The following is a 20,423-nucleotide window of genomic DNA, read 5'->3' on the forward strand; positions in this document are numbered from 1 at the left end:
CTCGAGTTTGGGCCTAACCCAGGTGTGCAAAAGTCCCCCCCTCACCACCAAAATAAACACACCACAGTCCCTTAAATCAATCTCTGCTGGAGGAAAATGACGAAGACCATCGTCATCTCATTCGCACCCACTCCACAGGAAACAACATCACCCACTCTCTTTCGTTTCTCTTCCCCTGTCCGTCTCCATGAATTTAATCTGATTGTTTTATCACGCTGGTTAGCCTCCAGTATTTCTCTCGTCATCTTGAAACTATCACATGGAATGAAATGCAGGTTCTGAAAAGAAAAGAGGCTTTACAATTGACTCTGTTCTTTGTCTCTGTGTTTTTGTGTTTTCTTGGAATCTCTTGCTTAGACATACCAGCAGCTGTCACGGGCGCAGTCTCATTGGTTTGGCTAAGAGCTGCATTACGCTATTAATGATTGATTAGTGTCAAATATCTGGCCTGCGCTGCCTGCTCCCAACTGTGGGAAATAGGCATGTGGAGTGCATCTGATCCCAAGCTCAGTTTAGAGTTTCCTCAAACTAGCTCCACAAATTAGAAGGAACAGAGAGAACCAGGAGAACTGGGCTTAACTTGAAATAATAACTCAACAAAATGGCATTTGATGGTGATAATCACAGTCCCCTTGACAACTGGAAGCATTCCAACCCCCTTCTGCCAAGTAGGAGAGAACAAAAACTAAAAGAAAATCTCTGCTTTTAAATCCTATTCTCAGAAAGCCATTCCAGCTTGGTGTAAAGAAGTTAATTGCAACCACATAGGGACAGGTGCAGAACCAGAGATATTCAGTGTCTGCTCTGATATGACTATGTAGTATAATATGGTTTTAAACTGGTACTGTTAAAAACTGGGACTAAAGGAAGCATGTATTTTGCTTTTAGTGAGAGCAAAAAAATATTGTGCACTTGCACCAGAGCCAGCTGGTCTGATATACCAAGAGCCTGAGCCAAACCATAGCTCATATGAGATGGGCAACAAGTGAAACAGCACTTGTAAAATTCCTTCCAATATTCTTTGCGTTCAGAAATGGAGATAAAATATGAAAAATATTTGAGGACATGTAATTGTAGCTATAAATCAAATTTTGCAAAAAGGAGCTTATAAGTGAAAATGTCTTCATGGAAGAGAACCCTGCTTTTATCAACAGAGATTTTATCATCATATTTTACAACCAGTTCCAACTGGAGAGGAATGCTTGGACAACCTTGATTTGTTTTATGGACCTGTTAAAACCAGGCTTAAGAAACAATGTGAAGCAACTGGGCCAGAAATAGATAGGTATCATGTGCTTTGGTTGGACAAAATATTCATAATGGGTGCATGCTGTCTACATTGTCTTGTGCAATGTTTCAACACAAGACAAAGAAAGTACACACACAAATACACATATTTACTAGGCTGTCTAAATGGGGTCATTCCATAGAGATTATAAGTACTATAACTTCTGCATATTCACAGTAAAGAGAATTCTTTATTTTTATGCTGTTTTACGAATGAGGATGTCCTCAGATGTCTCCAAAAGGTGGTTTTGTCAGGTTTAGCACACTTCTCGTTACAAATTTGACCCCAGAATATAGTCAAGTAGGTACACACACACACACATAAAAAGGTATATAGATAAAGGAGGCTCTCTTCTCTCTTTTTCCCTGTCTCTGTTCAGCATGTTGTGCGCAGTAGGACTTGTGAAAGCTTCCATACAACAGCTAAGAGGAATGGATTCAGAAGAGACTGCGAGATGGCTGTGCTGTCTGTGCCGAAACAAAAGGAGGATTTGGCAGAGGGTTGTGCCTGCATCAAAAAGGCCTGTTTATTGGACCTCTCCCCTTTCCTCAAACAAGCTCGCAGCAGAGCCTAAGAGCTGTAGATCCACAGTACTGCTGAGAAAGAAGACGGAGACCACACAGTGTGCACCATAGAACTCTGCCCACAGTTCTGTTTACAGTTAAATGCCACATTGGAGCATTTTCTACTTTTTAGTCCAATCCATGCTACTTCAATCTTTTCTGTCCCTTCCTCAAATCAGGCTTTTTTTTTGGTTTTTATATCTCTTTCTGAATGAGTGCCCAATGTTTACCTCAGAGTAACGTGCTCACCGTGAGAAAAACTCACACGTTTCTCATGCTGCGTGCAGATGGTGTGATTTTTGTTGTCTGAGACTAATTTTCAGGGATAATACAAGACTTCTTTCACTATAGGTCAAAAATGGCCCTGGATCACTTAGTGTGATTGCTTTGGAAATACCTTTACAATGAATCTTAATTTTGTGTCACAGTCCTACAATGCTACTTCTCCTTAGAATGTCTAATCAATAGAAGCACCACAGTTGATGACGTGAGAAAGAGAGCACAAAAGAATGACACAGTTCAGCTACAAATGTTGATAATAGAATGTCCAAATATTAGAGCTGGGTATTGATTCAAATTCTTTATTTACTTTGATTCCAATTCATAAGTTCTTGATTGAAATCAGATTTAGATTTGATTGGATTTAGCTTCATTTGGGTGTGTTTTAGTTATAATGTCCATTTTTCCTACATTTGAAGTAAATACTCTCTTAACTAATGCTATAAACTATAGGGAAACGTCTTACTTGGTACATTACGAACATTTCAACAGTAACAGGTTTGAAACTATGCAGTACAATTGCTATTTAACAGATATAATAATCAAAAACTAAAAATCAATCTGTGGATACCAGCTTGAAACCTTAAATTACAGTTCTTGTGTATAACTGTTAATATAACAATGTATTACAATATAAAACTATAAACCCAAACACTTCAGTTACTTAATGTGAAAAAAGTGTATATTAAAAAAAGTAATTATACAAAAAAGTAATGAATTAAAATCAACATTTAAAATCTACCGTTAGCACCATGCATCAGGCTCACAAACAGAGCTAATGATGTTGCGTTGTGTCACTCATAAAAAGTAATGATATGGTATGAAAAACAAATGATAGCGTTACTACAGCATCTGATAGTGAGTGAATGAATGTGTAAATAGACAAGGAAGATTCTTAAGAAGTACTCAAACAATTTATATGCGTACATACACAGGGTAAAGATCAATCTTAAGACTTTTACAATCAATATTAAGATTGTTCAAATGAAGATCGTAATTAGCCTAAAAATCTGTTGTGCATGGTCTAAAAGGGTTGTCCCTATTCTCTTAATGAGTAATGGGTGTGTTTTGGGCATAACAGGCCATAAACCAATCAGAGTCTCATCTCTCATTCCCTTTAAAAGCCAGTTGCGCTCGCGCCATGGCGGGTTCGCTATTTACATGGCAGAATTTAATTTTTCATTTTTAAAAACGTTTGTGTGCTGCTGCGCATCCCTGTGTGTGTAATAAGCAAAGTGTATGCACATTGTGCACCCGCCTATAGGCGCATATTACTAACATGCTCTTTAAATAACAAAGAAAAAATATTGTGCCAGACTTTAGACCAGGTTTGAGTTGGTCTATGGCGCAGTCTATTTTCAGTTCCTCAAAATAACCGCTTGAACACACCTCGTTTTCAGACCAGCATGCCCATGGGCGCACAAATGGGCACAAATGCATTTGCTATTTAAACAACATGGCGCAGGACGTGAAAATGACAACTGCATCGGGCTGAAACTAGCAAAAAACACTTGCGCCGGATGTATGATAGGGCCCAAGGTCTTTAAAACATCTGTCAATCAAGACCAAAGTCTTAAGATGTATATCACACAGTCTGATTTACCTGGCTTTCACCCTTTTCCACCTCTGCTCTACAGCAAGACTGTAATATTCTTAGAAGTGATATATGCACAGTCCAGGCTGTCAGCTACCAAATGAGAGGAACTTAAGAGAGTTGAATTCCCAAAGGCGGCACTCCGTGCTTTACGCTGTGGGCCACTGAGAAGGACCTGAACTGCTTTGAAGTCATTTCTCTCCCTGTAATGACAAATTTTACAACATAACAGCGGCAGGAGTATGCTGAAGCAAGAGACAGTTAGTGTGAGAAAAAGTAAGATGACCAAGTCATAATGGGAAGGTGCTGATAGGATCAGGTAGAGACAGTTTGCTCTTTTCTCACAGTACAAGCATAAACTCCTATCAGGCAGTTGCCATCAACCACAGCCGTGTGCATCAAGGATTTGGAAAACATAGGGGTTTCGGAAGAGATTACAAATCCAACCGTTCTGTTATTTTAATATCTTGCCTACTATGGATGGACCTCTGTGACGTTTTCTAAATCAGAGCCCATCTATGTGCCTTGTGTACATCAGCTACAAAGAAAACTCTCCCACATCCTCTCATCCCTGCTCTCGATTCCCACGCTAAACCCACAGACCTGATGGGAACATTTAGATCAAGTCCCTGTTCTAGTTCCCAAAGGCTTGCGGTGTAGTGTATACAGAGAGAACAACCCGGGCACACGGAGAGAGGGAAAAAAAAAAGATTTCTCATAGTGACCTTGCTGAGACTCATGTTATGTTGAAATTACAACATGGGAGGAAGTTCTCACACCAAAACAATGCTTGACCAAGGCCACACCATGAGCTTATCTCTCTTACACTAGGGCCTTTTGCACCGCTTTAGTTCCAGAACTTAATGTACAGTACTAAAGTACTGGGACGATTTTGCGGGAACTATTTCCCAGTTCTATTTAAAGGGTTGCATTCGCACCGACAGTGTGTACTAAGAAGTGACGTAAGCCGGTCGACAGCGACGTCATTTGTGCGCGGCGTTCAACAATGGAAACAAAGAAGAACAACATTAACAACAGGAGGATGGAGGACGCTGTGATCGGAGCTGTTTTTGTTGTGTCTCGCGGGTTTCACAATAATGGTCATGGAAAGTCGACGTATACGTAAAGCGATTGAAAGAACGGAAAGGAGCACTAAGAATCTCCAACGACATCTGGCAGTGCTACATTTGCTACAAGTGCCTGCACTTCAGCGTCCGTCCATCTATCGCTGTTCTCCATACTTGCGAAATAAGTTGACACAATGTTTACAGTATGTTTACACAGCGTTTTAAATCATGGCGGGTGAGGGCGTTTTCATACTGTAACAGACAAGCCGGTTACTAAGTCTTGTATCTGTAGTTTTCTTCCCCACCGCTAGGTGTGCTATGATGCCTAAATGAGCTCCTTAAGTAAAGGTGGGTCAGTAGAGGAAGTGAGCAGAACAGCAGCAGTAGAAAGCATGGCTGAACTGCATTTGTGCAATGTCCTGGTTGGGAAATGTTTCATTTTAAGCTCAACTTAAAAAGGACCCTTTATTGGTGATTTTAACTGCATGTTGCGAGCTGAACATGGATGTAAAGTCCAGACGGATGTAAGCTTGCGGCTTCTGGCTTACTCTTATGGCTGTACCTGATTTGGAAAAGTCTGGAGCTTGAGAACTGTTACCGTTTGGAGTGAATTCATCGCAAATAGTTGGATTATTCATCAGCTAAGTGATAGCTTCAACTGTGGGCATTGTTTGATGAACTATATACCATCAGATAAGACTGTCCCACACATCCATTTTTCACATTATTGAACAGCCTAATGCCCATTTCCTGCAATGCACTTATCCATTACATTATTTGGTATAATGTGATTGATTGTCTTTTTCTTGTATTTTTCTTTTTTTGTGGTGACAATTATTATTTTTGTTTTCATGGGTATATAAAAATAATAATGTGCATTTATGTGATGAGCATCTTTCCTTCTTAAACTTCTGTTAGGCAAACTGAATCCCCCTTTTATTAATTTGTATAACTAGTTTTGTGTTAGAAAAATACGAGACGGTTATAGAATGTACTTAGCACAACTACGGCAAGAGAACAGAGGACCCGGGAGCGGTATGTATGTCAAGGTCATAGAACCTGACAAAGGTGAGCGGCGTAGCCCAGTAGACCTTCGGCTTCAAAGTCTTCGACCGCGAGCTTCGTCGTGAGCCCCGATCCCCTTTACATGGGGGAGCATGGGTCGCGACACTCTGTTTTTGTGCCTCCCTGTATGAGCAGCTGGCACACGGCTGGGACTGCTCCAATCCAGCAGCCCCAGGAGCTAGAGAGCGGTGAGGGAGGAACCGCTGAAATGCCGCCGCTTGTTTACGGGCCTCCTGAAACCTGTCGACGACGGAGTTGATGGCGTCACCGAACAGGCCAGAAGGCGCAAGCGGGGCATCGAGGAGGAAGACCCTGTCCTTTTCCTTAATATCGGACAGGGTCAACCAAAGATGCCTCTCCGTGGCCACTAAGGTCGCCATAGACCACCCTATTGTCTTGGCCGTCTCTTTCGTGGCGCGGAGAGACAAACCAGCGGTTCGCCAAAGCTCTTTGATATCTTTGGCTTTCACTTCCTCGCCCTCATCCAGCTCCTTTAGCAGGTCTGCTTGGTAAGCTTGCAGTACTGCCAGAGTGTGTAGGCAAGCACCAGCCTGACCTGAAGCCATGTACCCTTTGCCCACCAGCGCCGATGTAGTACGAAGCTGTTTGGTGGGCAATGCTGGGGCTTTCAGCGACGATGCCACACCAGGAGAAAGATAGCTCGCAAGCGTCTGCTCAACTCGGGGCATCGTCCTGTAACAGGGCTCATTTAGTCCCATTACGTTAGAATAAACGATGAGCGAGGGACTAAAGAGGCGGGCCGAGAATGGTCTTGCCCACGATCTCGACACGTCGGTGTGGAGATTGGCGAAGAATGGCAAACCCCGGCGTGGAGGGAGCACTCGTATAACTTGCATTTTGTCGGTTCAGCCTACTTCTCGGCGGGCCAATCGATATTTAGTTTGGCCACAGCGCGAGTTATCACCTCCACAAGCTCCACATACTGTGCGGACTGAGGGGATTCATCGACGCCCCCGACATCCTGAGCATCGAGCCCTCTCCCCGGGGGGAAGAGGTACTATGAAAAGGTTCCCTCGGTGCGAAAGGCCCTATTGATCCCAACCGTGGAGAGGAGCTTTCTCACACTAACACCCCCCCTCCTGAACGCAAATAAACACAGAGCCTGACATCTGCTCCATGCACTGCTCCTCTTTCAACTTCATCCCGCTACTAATTTTTTCGAAACCACAGTACAGTGGCAAACAGCATCCTAGCAAAGTCTGCATAACAGAATTTTTTTTTTTTAAATTTGGTGTTGGCAGTTAGCTCATGACAAGACCAGGAGGAGGATTATCTACATTTGGGATTTTGAGTCATGGAACAGAAGATGTATTGTTGCAGCATGTTGAAGGTGCCAGGCTGCTGTTACTCAAGTCTCGAAACTCATACGTGTCTACACAACCCATGTGTTTGTGTCATCAGATGTTTAAAGAAGCTCTTGACATAAGTGCTGTGCCCCTTAGAAAAGCTGTTAGCACTGTAAACAACCTGGTGTATGAATAGGACAACCCATCAGAGATTGAAGCAGGAGGCCCGATTAAGGAGATGGAAGATTAAATAAAAACAAAGAGATCAATGTGACTACTTGAAGCACAGTATAAATAGTGCGCTTCAAGAGTTCTATAATATTCCAAATATGAATGAATTCTCTAGCACCCTCAGTTGCCACAAAAACAGCTGGAACGTTATTCAAAATATATTCTTTTGTGTTTCACAGCAGAACGTCAGTCAAACGGGTTTGACAGATGACAGACATTTTTGGGTGAGCTATCCCTTTAAGTCACAAAAGATATCAAATATAAAAAATAACAGAAAAATATAAATCACTAACCACCATGTGCAACATATCAAAACAACACTACCATTCAACTTTTTAGAACCTGTTATACTCCAGGGCAAATTCATGTCTTAACCTGTAACTGACCTGTACCTCCAGCTGTCTTCTCTAGTCTCTAAACTAAAATCATCCAGTAAATACATTACCTGCTTAACCAACTCATAAAAATAATTTTAATAGCTGAATATTTTTAATCACTACCAATTGTTCTATTTCAAAGGAAAGTTCAGGATCAAACTCAAATCTGTAAATCATTTGTTACATAAAATACCTACATTTATTTATTCTTGATTTCAAAGAAGGCCAAAGTCACACTGCATACTTGTGGCAGAGCAGTGTGAGGTTGGTGATCAAAGCCCACCACAGATGCAGAGTGTTTCCACAACGATCTTCTCCTGCCCTCCAGCTGTGTTTAAACCGGAAATGTTACTGTTCGGAGAAAACCCGGCCATGATCACCCATCGAGAAGGATCATCCACAGGAAAGCTCATTTTAGATGAAAATTGCAGATGTCACTTAGAGATTTTTGCATCTGAAGTCTTCAAATATAGTTTTAAATCACATGTAACTTGTCTAGAAATAACAATTCAATTAACTTAAATTAAATATTAAACAATTATCATTTATAAATATAAATTAAATAGAAAAAATGTATTGAAAATAAATGATTGTTTATTATAATAAAAGAATAAAAACTACACAAGAATGGTTGCGCTTTAAGAACTCTATTAACAACATCACAGTGAAAAATTACATTTAATGAAAAATTACAAATAATTTTTTTTTTCTTTAATAACAGGCACAGATCACAATAAGCGTGTATTGCGTTAAGAAGGCAACTCAGAAAACAAGACCTTCAATGTCCTACAACTATTGAACCTGCAAATACACAAAGCTACACAATGGGGGAAAAAGTACCAAATATGTGAAAGGATACAGATGACCCCTTATCTTTGATTAGCAGTTCCCCACCACCACATCCCTTTGGGCCCCGAGTCCCACTGGTGCAGCTTCTTTTCCTGCCTGAGCCCCAGGGTTGATCTTATTGTTGGGATATAGGATTTATTACTTCTTCCTGTTTGTCCAACGGCAATAAGGAAGAAGCTGAATTGGTACAGGCTGTTGAAATAGCACCACAAGAAAACAGGTCTTGGTCCTATTTTTGGTAAATATCACAATGCATGCAATCTTAAACTATAACACCCTGAAAGCATCACGTTAAAAAAAAACACTTTTGTGGTTTCCAGAAAAAAAGAGAGTAAAACAAAATTTAACTGTCTCTAGAGTTGCGTAAACATGACCTGTAGAGGGCATGTGAGAGGAGGAGTGGGAATTAGTGATTCCCACTAATTAGGGCCCGCAGAAGACTTAATGGTGTAATTAACGGTTTTCATAGAACTGAAACCAGACCACATCTGGAATCCTCAAGGCTATGTGTGTCTCAACAAGCCCACCAGTGTGAGAAACTACACTCACATGGTTACCAACAATCATAAAGGGATCACCATCACTGGGTTTCACTGAGGTTATGCAATGTAAGGCTAACAATATGTTTTTATTTCATGGTGACAAAAGAAAAAAACGACTTTTTAAAAAAAAAAGTCTTTACTTGCTTTTTAAAACAGCATAGAACTGGAAGGCATCCAATTTTGGGAGCAAACGGAGCAATTCAGAAAAACTTCCTGCAAAGTTCACTTAGGACACCTTGACAAAGAGAGAAGCTTGATCTGGAAAGACAGCAAGCGTTCTATTCTTAATAGGAGAGTTTTCCTCCTAATAGTGGCCATCTGTTTTTACTGCTTCTTTATTATGGCCAGCAATAACTTTACAGTCATCCTGTAATCTCCACTGTGCTTAACCTGGTGCAGGTGTTGTGTACTTGGCATGAGCTACAAGAGATTGGAAACCGTGCTGGGGAGTTGGGGTTTTTCTGTAGGGCTGACCTCAGTGCCTTCTACCCCCACCCACCCCTTTTAGCTGGGCTTGGATGGCTGAGGTCTTGCAGAGCCCGACAGCTGCTCCCAAATTAGAGACCAGGGAGACGACACGACAGAGCCCTGGAATGCCAGGATCACCCCATTGCTTTCCCACTTCAGAGCTCTGGCAAATCAAACACAGTAGTGTGGATGAAAGAGATTCCCGTCAGTGGGCAATATTCCTTCTCATGATGTAGCCACACTGAATGCAACCACTTTTCTAATGTAAGAAATACAAGTATGTATAAAGTATAAATGGATAGTTCACATAAAACTGCAAATTCGGACATATTTACGAATCCTCAGGTCATTCCAAACCTCCACTTCCTTTTATCTTCGGTGAACACAAAAGAACATATTTTGAAGAATGCTGGCTTTCATTAAATCAAATAATTCATCCTCAAAATATCTTATTTTCTTGTGTTTCACAGAAGAATAAAGTTTAAATGCATGTTGCGTATTACCACCGTTTTCGGTGATCAAATGCATATTGATGAGGCCAGTTGTCTGATTCAAATTTGTATATGGTGTTTGATGGCGAGCTACAATCACATTATCTATGTTAGTGCGAGTTCACAAAAACTGGAATGATAAAATTTAAGTCTGACAAAAGAGCCACTGACAAACATGTATACAAGCTTGACAAAGGCAAGCTACTATTGCATTATGTTAGTATGTTAGTTTGTTAGTTTGACTTTGCAAACCCTGAACTGATTTCTGTCAGATGGAAGCATTTAAATAAAATAAAAAAATACAAATTATTCAGTATGACTGAAAATGAAACTTTTAAAGTGCATAGACTGTTGCTGTCAGAAATGTTCATTTGCTTTCAGGCGAGTGGTTTAACAGAGATCTGAGAACTACTGTATGGTGAAAAGCTGCTTTCTTTTGCATTATCGGGTCTCTAATTAGTCAGTGTCCACAAACGCACACGGACCAGGTCACGAGGGTCAGTGCAGCCAGAGGCAGGGTTACTTAATCACCCTGATAAAAAGGAGGGCCGGGATATCAGTGATTGGGTATTGTACATGGTCAGTGGAATGTGACTCCTTAGTCGTGGACTGTGAACCACACCCAGTGCAATAACCCTCACCTGAGGCAGTGGGCAATTGTATTCATGGAGAAAGGAACATAATGAGTGAGGAAATGAAGGGTTTTAAAGAGTGAGTTTGACAGTGAAAGAGTAAATCAGATTGGAGATCCTGGGACTACAATTACTGAATTTTTAAAGTATTAAATAAATCAGTGAAGCTGCAAAAAGGGAGTTTAAAAGATCAACACTGAGAACGAAAGTGAGGGAGGATGTTAGGTGCACGACTTTGAGACTTAAGCCTCTAGAGAGAGAAGTCTGTCGTGCTGATTTTTCATCCCTCCAACAGTGCAACTTGTTGTTTTCCTTCAATATATTTTAATAAAAGTTATCTTAGAGCCTCCCCCACCTTGCCCTCGGGCCAACATGGAATGTCTGCTCCTTCTTCCCTCCTACTGCTGGAGAAGAAAAAAAAAAGCTAGATCTTGACCAAATATGGAGAAAAAGAGTACAATAAGTCTGCACTATATTTCCCATACATACTTCACATTATATGTTTTTGTTACATAAAGACACATAGATCCAGAGGCTTGTCTGAACATTGCCAGGAATACTCCAGACCACAAGATACCCTGTTATGAGGACAAACAAGGCTAAGGCAACTATGCTTCTTTGTGTTCACTATATCTCGATGAGTAAATCCCGTATGGCTTGTTTTGGCAAGAGTGTATTTGTGGACAGAGCAGTGGAGCTGAGTAAAAGATCCTCTACAATATTCCTCTGTTAAAGTTGGTTATCCTTAATGCATAAGGTATGCAAGCTATTTCATCACTGCCAGCTCTCTGCTCCTGTTTCACGCTATTACATTCTCTAGCTCTCAAACTGCTTAGGCATTTTCCTTCCTCAACAATAGGCTTGGGTCAGTTGAATATGATTTAAAGCTAAAGGTCCAGTGGAATCCATGAATAAATTGCTTGCCACCCTCTGCATTTCCTTCTCTCTCTCTCTCTCTCTGGAATTAATCCCCACTTGGGCTCAGTAAAGCCAGCCAAGTAGCTAGTCTGTCAGGAACTTCCACTCTGATTAAGTAAAACAGCAGCTGCATCGCAGAGTGTGATAACATCCTGGAGTAAATATCTAGCATAGTCTATGCTCAGTGGTGAAGAAGAGAATGAGTGTGGTAACATTTAAAAACATAACTTGATAAATATAATGCAGATTTAGACAACAAAGAAGGTGATAAATTCTGTGATCAAGGACGTTGACAGACTACTGGTATTAGCAGCAAGGTGCACAGTGCAGTGAGCTTCTGTCAGTATCCACCCGTTGTAACGCAGCTTTTGAACCTATGAAGAAAATGCAACAAGTACACAAATCAAAGCAGTAAGTGCTCTGAAAAATTATGAAGTGTGATACAAAAAACTGCATGTGGGACAGAAAATTACACCTCTCTACCAAACCTGTTTATATCAGACTTAACTGATATATCTCTGCTAGGGAGGTCTTTCAGTGAATTTCTATTGTAATGTTTGTAATAATTATACAACTTTTGTAAGTGAGCTCTGCCATTGTGATCTTCTGGCTGATATTATTGCTGTACTCATGCCAATTTGTCATCCTCTCAGTCTTCTTTTCGTTTCTAGGGAAAAAAAAACAGATTATAGTTTGGCTGAGGCTGAAGGGCTGTGCTGAGGCAGGCATGTACAGGTGAAGTTGTGGGTGTAGTTTCACTCACCTCTGTGAGGAGGCGTGGGAACCAGAGGTCTGCCAGTAGTGCATGAGTAACAAGAGCCTGAGGGAGTATGGCGTAATCTCAACTACCACTTTTCTTTTCTCTTTTCCTTCGTCACTTACACGCACAAGATACACACGTAAACACACTGAACCATTCAATCATTTTCAGATTATCAATCTGTGTATGAACTTTCTGACATTGTCCTTCATGTTTTGCCTCATTTTCCTTCTTTTAACACAACCATATTGACACTTGACACTCATGCTGAGATTTTCTTTTCTTTTACCTTTCCATTACCTTTTGTGGGCAATCACACAAAGGCTATGATTAAGCTAACGCTTGTGGATTAATGTGAATAGAGATGCATGTTATAAACAGACAAAGCAAAAAAAATGGCAGACAGATAGGCATGTCATCACCCTAAATAATTTTTATCTGTAATAACCTGCTGGAAGAATGTGCAAGTTTATTATGAAGCACAGTCACTGATAGGGTGTTCATACATGAATGGAAGCCTGATTACATCTCAAAAAAATAAATACAAATTAAATTAAATAAATACAATTATAAATAAAATAGACATGGTCACAACTGCAAGAAATAAAATTGCAATTGTGAGATATTGAGTTGCAACTACTCTGAGGTAGAAACAGGTTTCCATTCAAATGTACTATTTAGCTTAGGGGGAAAAAACAATATTCCTTCGGTCTTAAATTTAGCTAGTTTTAAATTAGCATTCTGTATATTAATACAACACACATTACAATTATACAGCAATCATACTGCAATGACAACAGCTAACTTTGCACCTAATAAGCTGGTTGACTACTGCCAAATATGAAAATGCAAACAGATTTTGCTATAATAAAGAAGCATATGTAAGTAACTTAAGTACATAAGCCTTGGTCTCCCTAAAGAAGCCAAAAAATAATGACAATAGACTAGAGATATAATACATATCACAGTCTGAAGTGGGGGCGAATTAGTGCGTGTGGGTGCCGCGGGACAGTGGGCTGGCAGCTGTCATTGCTGTTCGGGGGCCCACAGGTCCCGGCCTACCTCTAATGACCAGACCAGCTGTCGGAGTTGGGATTGTGGGGATGTGGGGCTGTGCGAAGTGGGGAGGCCATGAGAACTACCACCCCCCTTGTCCTGAGGGGCGTGTCCCCAGCCTGTCTCCCCTCCTCTGAAAGAGGGTGATTGATGGCGCAGGGTTGACACCAAGCTTGAGGAACAATTGACTCGGGAGGGACGTAGTCTAACAGAGGCCTAGGGTTGCCTCAAACTCTTTTTCTTCTCTTTTTTTCAGAGGCAAATGCAGGATCAATTGAAGTTGTAATTCAGTCATTTTTCTCAATATGTCTCTTTCAGATATTTTAGGTTGAACATATGCCACTCTTAACACCCTTCAAAGACCTTTTAACCAGTGCCAAGGGAACGAGACATTCCATCACTTATTTGTTTAGTGATTATTTGTCAGATTAGTCAAATGCGGTCTCCTTCGTGACGACTGACTAAATGACCAGACATTCCACCAGTCTCCGTGCACATAGATGCTACAATGGAGATCGGCCCAAGCATGGCAGCGCAAACCCAGCAGCCCTGAGCACTTGTAGGTGTGGTTTCGCAATTCAACCTCTGGAAGGAAGAGCAGAAAGATGAGCAACAGTGTAGCCTCAGGCGTACGATGGGTTATATGTGAGTATCGGCATTTGAGCTTCAGCTCCAGGGCCTTTAACACAGCCCCTGACCCCGAGCACTAAACCTCAGGACACTCTCGGGAGCCCTTTTCAACAAGTCGCCAGTACCTCCTGTCCTCGAGTCAGATTTACAGCCCTAGGGAGGAGGCAGATGCAGAGGGGGCACTGTCCTGCAGCTGTCCACAGCAGACTTAAGCAGTTATTTCACACAAAAACACAGCAATGGCATTCCGAATTCCTCCAGCTGGCTCTCGTCCAGCCCTCATCTGAAATATAGTTCCTGACACTGTGCAGCCAGCTTTTGCACACTCAACTAGTTACTGCACACAAACACGGACGTCAGTAAAAGACACTGTGAACAGATTCTGATGGGCTGACGACTTGTTAAAAGGGACCAGGCAGTTTGCACTGGAGATGGGACAGTCACAGTGTTGCACTTTCTCATGACTGAGAAATTCTGGGTTTGGACCCCTGAGACCAGCAATTAAACCCACCAACTGGACACGAATCACTTCTGCCTTGATCCAGCACAATCAAGAAGGAGAAAAAACAGAACATGAGATTGAGTGAGAAATGCGCCAAAGAATAAATGAACCCTTGATCCCTAAACATAAACATTCCTTGCTCCCACACATATTCAGACACTAACACAGCAGCGCAGTTTCACACAACTTAATAATAATTTAGCGAGCTGGTGTGAAAATCAAACACCTTGTCTCACAATGCAGGCAGTGACCTATTGCTCACTTATTTGCCCAGGATAACAACCTCTTTGTGTAATGCGTGTTTGTGTGTGTGAATTTGAGAAAGAGGGAGAAATTAGAGAGAGGAAAGTGGGGGAATGTGCTAGGAGAGGTCAAACTGCTCGCCAAGTAACTTGCTGTGTTTCAGGTCATAATAAAAACAGATTTATTTCCCAAAGTCTGAGCTTGAAATAGCACAGCGAATTGCTATACTCATTATATATTCTATGTATGGGTAATGGATTTTTTTTACTTGAGCTGTATATTTATTTTGTGGGAACAACACAAAAAGACAGTTTAAAACTACAATATTTTGGCTTCAACATGAGAACATATAACAATGCTATGGGGTCTGTGGTCTGTGGGCTTTCTCAGAATCAGGTTTTTTTTTTTTGTAAGTTTCAGACTTTATATTTATATTTATCTGTTTGGGAAATGCAGAGGTGTAACTGGGAGATATCCCTCATTTTCCAACCATACCAGAACGACTACATTTCTTATCATGCAAGGAACAGAGTGCAGAAGGTAGGTGTGAGAATGTCTGACCATGGACGAAAGACTAGGAAATGATTATATGCAGAAAATGGTGACATCACTGGTACAACCATAAATGGACATGTCCAAACCTTTACTACAGCTTCTCCTCATAGGCTAAGAAAATATAAAATACAAACAGAGATGTCTAAAACAAAACAATACTAAAACCATGGGCAGTTGTACAATCGCTGAACCTTGATCATGGACACAGCGCAAGCTAAGTTAATAAAGACAGTGAACACAAAAGCAACTCTCTGATTGGCCATGACGTTTCTTAGTAGGGGGTCTGCATTGCTGATTGGCCATGACGAGTTTTGTGGTGGGGGCTCTAATCCTCTCCACACTCTCTGCAGGCGCTCAGTGGAGTTTTCCCACATAAATCACACTGCACTCGGGTGGTAAAATCATTATTGTCTTTTCAGGCCTCATAGCTTGCTAGCACTTAAAGGCCAAGTAGTATGCTAGCACAAATAGTTCACACACATCCTCTTCCTGCTAAAAGAGTAGGCAGCATTTAAACAGTCAGAGATCACGCAGTCTTTTATCACTCAAGGCTAAGTATGCTGTGTAGTAGTCACTAAAAAGCCTGATGCTACAAACAGCTTTGCAATGCAAATGTTCTAGCACTTGTTTCATATATTTAGACAAGCATATGACTAATGCTTAAACCACATACTAGTAAAAATAATATACAAAATTATTATCAAATAAAAAATACTACTACAGAAACAACATTTACACTGAGTGTGTAAAAACAAAGCCTAGAGATTACACTTTTTGTGTTACTGGTCTCAAATACACAAAACTATCAGCAAGGCTATATAATGAAAAAGGTTTTAAAGATACAGTATACATTTGTCAAAATACATTTTTACTATCAAACCTCAATGTCCAAAACAGCTGTAAAGGGATAGTACATCCAAAAATTTAAATTCTGCTTTTTCACCAAACAGTTTCTGGTCCCCACTGACTTCCATAGTATTTTTGTCCATACTAAGGGATTCGTTGGGGACCAGCAACTGTTTAAACCCATATTCTTCAAAATATCTTCTTTTGTGTTCAGCATAAGAAAGAAACCCCTAAGGTTTGGAGCAATCTGTGTGTGCGTAATTGATGACAACATTTTATTTTTGGGTCTCTGATCTATTTGTTAAAGAAGTCTGACATAGCAACACTAGCATAAACAATGGCATGAATTTTTACCTGTTTGACCAAACAATGGAAGACGGGTGTAGTGTTTATGAAAATACAGTGCAATGCAGAAATTCGTAACACTTCCTAATAAGATTTTCAATAGTCAATTCAAAAACAGAAAATCGTTGAACAGGATCGGTGAGTTTTGATATTAATGACGTAAGCCATTCTGCTTAACTATTAACCGTCCTCTCCATCATAAATTCAAATTAAGTTTTGCAGCTTTTATTCCCTTCTTCCACTCTTTATTACCCCAATTATTTTAAGACTTATTTGTATCAGTGTGCAGTTATCAGAAATCTCTCCTGGGATGTTTGAGGTAAGGGGTTAAGTGGGTGAAGAGAGAGGAACAGAGGCATTTGGCTTTGCTTCCCACAGGGTGGTCCAACTTCACAAAGTAGACTCACCATCCCATTTTCATTTAGAACAAGGCAAACATACAGTACCATTCAATCTGCACAAAGAATAGAAAAAAGTATTACAACCAAAAAAATTAATAAAAAGAAGACTGGATTACAAAGCACAACTACGTCACAATAGTACTCAAATATGTGGTGATGTTTGATGTACCAGTAAGTAAGAGTCTCTACAGCTGAGCAAATGACAGCCATTAACATGGAATGACTTGTTCGGAAATACCACATCAATGGGTTGTTTAACTAATCAGAAACTAGGCAAATGACCTCTACATTTAACCGTGCACCCAGGTGCTGAAGGCAAGCGTGAGACCATGTTTTGCCTTCGCCAGCAGTAACTAGGGCAGTAAATCACAATATCCGTCACCTTCTTGTTTGTCTGATGTTGGAACCCCGCAGAGCTCTGCGAGAATCTCATCACCTTTCTTTCCCTTCATTTTCACTTTCCTTTCTAAAAACACACACACCTCTGCAGTTTCACATACTGCTGACATAAATCAACAAATAATAGAGTGTGTCCTTTAACGTTAAATGCTCAATACATTAAATACAAAATGCTCATTAAAACCCATGTTTATAATATAAAAAAATGCTTAACGTAATCTTTATATCATGACCACATATTAATCGCCTGTGGTGCACATATGAAACATATCATGTCAAGCTTAATGAGACTAAACATTCTCATCTGATAAGCTAATACGTTGTTTTGAAATTTCATGGTATGCATTTTGCTGTTCAACGGGTTACTTCGAAACAGCTTTGTTTTTTTTACTGCTGCAGCGAACCATTAATCAAAACTCATTATGATTTTCTCTCATATTTGAACTAAAACAAACTCAGATTACTCTCTCTCTGTCATCAGAGCACTGTGACAACAGAGGCATTTATATGGATCTTTGCCAAGTCATCTGCCAGCCGTAACCTCAGTTTGACAGACACACAAAAAATATTGCCTCCCCTTCACTACAGAGTGGATAGTGTGCACAAAGAATTAACCTCGTACACAACAAAACAATAAACAAAACGGTGTCCCAAAACGCTGCAGGGGTGAGAACGCCTCCTGTTACCACTCCAAATCCACAAGTACTCAAAAGGACATCTCAAAGAAGATACATCAGACAACTGTTGCTTAACATTCTCCAATTATCTAGCACAACCAAAATTAAAACACCAATAAACGGATCATTTAAAATCGATACTATATTCTATTTAATAAATCTAAAAAAATTTAATAAATCTCTTTTTTTTTTTAACTATAAAAATATACATTCCACAACAATGTGGGACATACAGTGGGTATATAAAAGAATCACCCCCTTTAAAATAATCACGGACACAGTTTTTGTTTTATCCAGCTGTATTTACTGTATAACATCCAAGTGAAAGATATAACACCAACATGTCAGAAAAAAATAAAAATCAGAATCACTCAGTCAGTTAGAAAAAAGGATCACCCCCCCCTCTTAAAAATGACTTGTAAATGACTTGTAATCAGGTGTAGCAAATCACCTTCTCAATGGCATACAAAGCCATTTGACTTTCAACTGTGATCAGCTGTGGTCATTTTGATTAGCTCAGAATAAAAAGAGCTTTCCTGGAGCATTTCAGTCCTTGGTAGTACAACTGAAGCAAATAATCAACTATGGGTGGCAAGGCACTGTCAAAAGATCTCCGGGATAAAGTTGTGGACAGGCACAAGTCAGGAGATGGATACAAAAAAAAATGTCAAAGGCTTTATCAATGCCTAGAAGCACAGTGATTCCATTACTAAGAAGTGGAAGGTATTTGGTACAACACAGACCCTCCCTGGATCAGGACGTCGCTCTAAACTGGATGAAAGAGCCAGAAGGAAACTGGTCAGAGAAGCGACCAAGAGGCCTACAGCAACTCTGATAGAGTTGCAGGAATTTATGACAAAGAGTGGTCATTGTGTGCATGTGACAACAATATCACAAATTCTCCACAAATGTGGCTTGTATGGGAGGGTTGCAAGAAAAAAAAGCCACTCAAGAAAGGCCACATGCAGTCACGACTGTGCTTTGCCAAAACACACACACTGAGGCAGATGAGATTAAAATGTAATTATTTGGCCTCAACATCAAACGATATGTTTGGCGGAAATCCAATACAGCTCACCATCCAAATAACAGCATTCCTCCAGTAAAGCATGGAGGTGGTAATATCCTGTCATGGGGGTGTTTCTCTGCAGCAGGGACTGGAGCACTTGTCAGGATAGAAGGAAAAATGGATGGGGCAAAATACTGTCAAATTCTTGAGGAAAATCTGCCCTCTGCCAGAAAGTTGTCAATGGGAAGAAGGTTTACTTTCCAACATGACAATGACATAAAACACACAGTGTTGACCACATAGTGGTTGAAGGAGAAAAAGGTGAATGTCCTTCCATGGCCTAGTCAGAGCCCAGACTTAAACCCTATTGAAAATCTGTGGAATGACTAGAAGACTGCAGTCCACAAACGCTCCCCATCAAATTGAACTGAACTTGAGAAGTTCTGCAAAGATGGGCAAATATTGCAAAGTCTAGATGTGCAAAGTTAGTAGAGACAAATCCCAACAGACTGAAGGCTGTAATTAAAACAAAAGGTGGTTCAACAAAATACTGACACAAGGGGGTGTTCCTTCTTTTTCTTTTCTTTTATCTCCTTTTTTTATTTTATTTTTCTGACATGTTGGTGTTATATCTTTCACTTGGATGTTATAAGTTGCACTGAGTAAATACAGCTGGATAAAACAAAAACTGTGTCCGTCTTCATTTCAGGCTGCAAAGCAACAAAATGTTATTATTTTTAAGGGGGTGATTCTTTTCTATGCCCAGTATATACAGTATAAAAATGGATATTCAAATTGAGATTTGATAACGGTCACATTTAATATAGTTATTAAAATATAGGTGTTTTTAAATATTAACTTTAAGTGAGGCTTTGATGACAGCAATGGCAATTTAAGTGAAATAAGCATGCACAGCATATCTAATATCAACCAACACTGATAAAAGAAAAATATCTAATAATATAAGCAAATAACTGATATGGTACTGAACTACTAGTTTTCAGAGAGAACATAATTACCCACAACACTGAAATAAAAGACATGTTATGGTTTTAGGCTCAATGTGTTTGCTACACAATTCAGAAAACAATCATTCTATGAATCTCGGGGTTGATTTTTGCAGTAATTAATACTCTTTGGTGCAAGATAGGCCAATGCGCACTTTGTACTTATCCAAAAATGATGATGTTCTCTCTAACAAACTTATTTGTTGTGAGCATGCTAGACTCCATACACACTGCTTGAACTAATTTATTCAATGATGGGGGATGGAGGGGGGGGGGGGGCAAACCACATCCCTAAATGTTAGGGTTTTGCCCCCCCCCCCCC

Source organism: Sinocyclocheilus anshuiensis, unplaced genomic scaffold (assembly GCF_001515605.1).
Source record: "Sinocyclocheilus anshuiensis isolate Anshui unplaced genomic scaffold, SAMN03320099.WGS_v1.1 scaffold476, whole genome shotgun sequence".
Classification (NCBI taxonomy): domain Eukaryota; kingdom Metazoa; phylum Chordata; class Actinopteri; order Cypriniformes; family Cyprinidae; genus Sinocyclocheilus; species Sinocyclocheilus anshuiensis.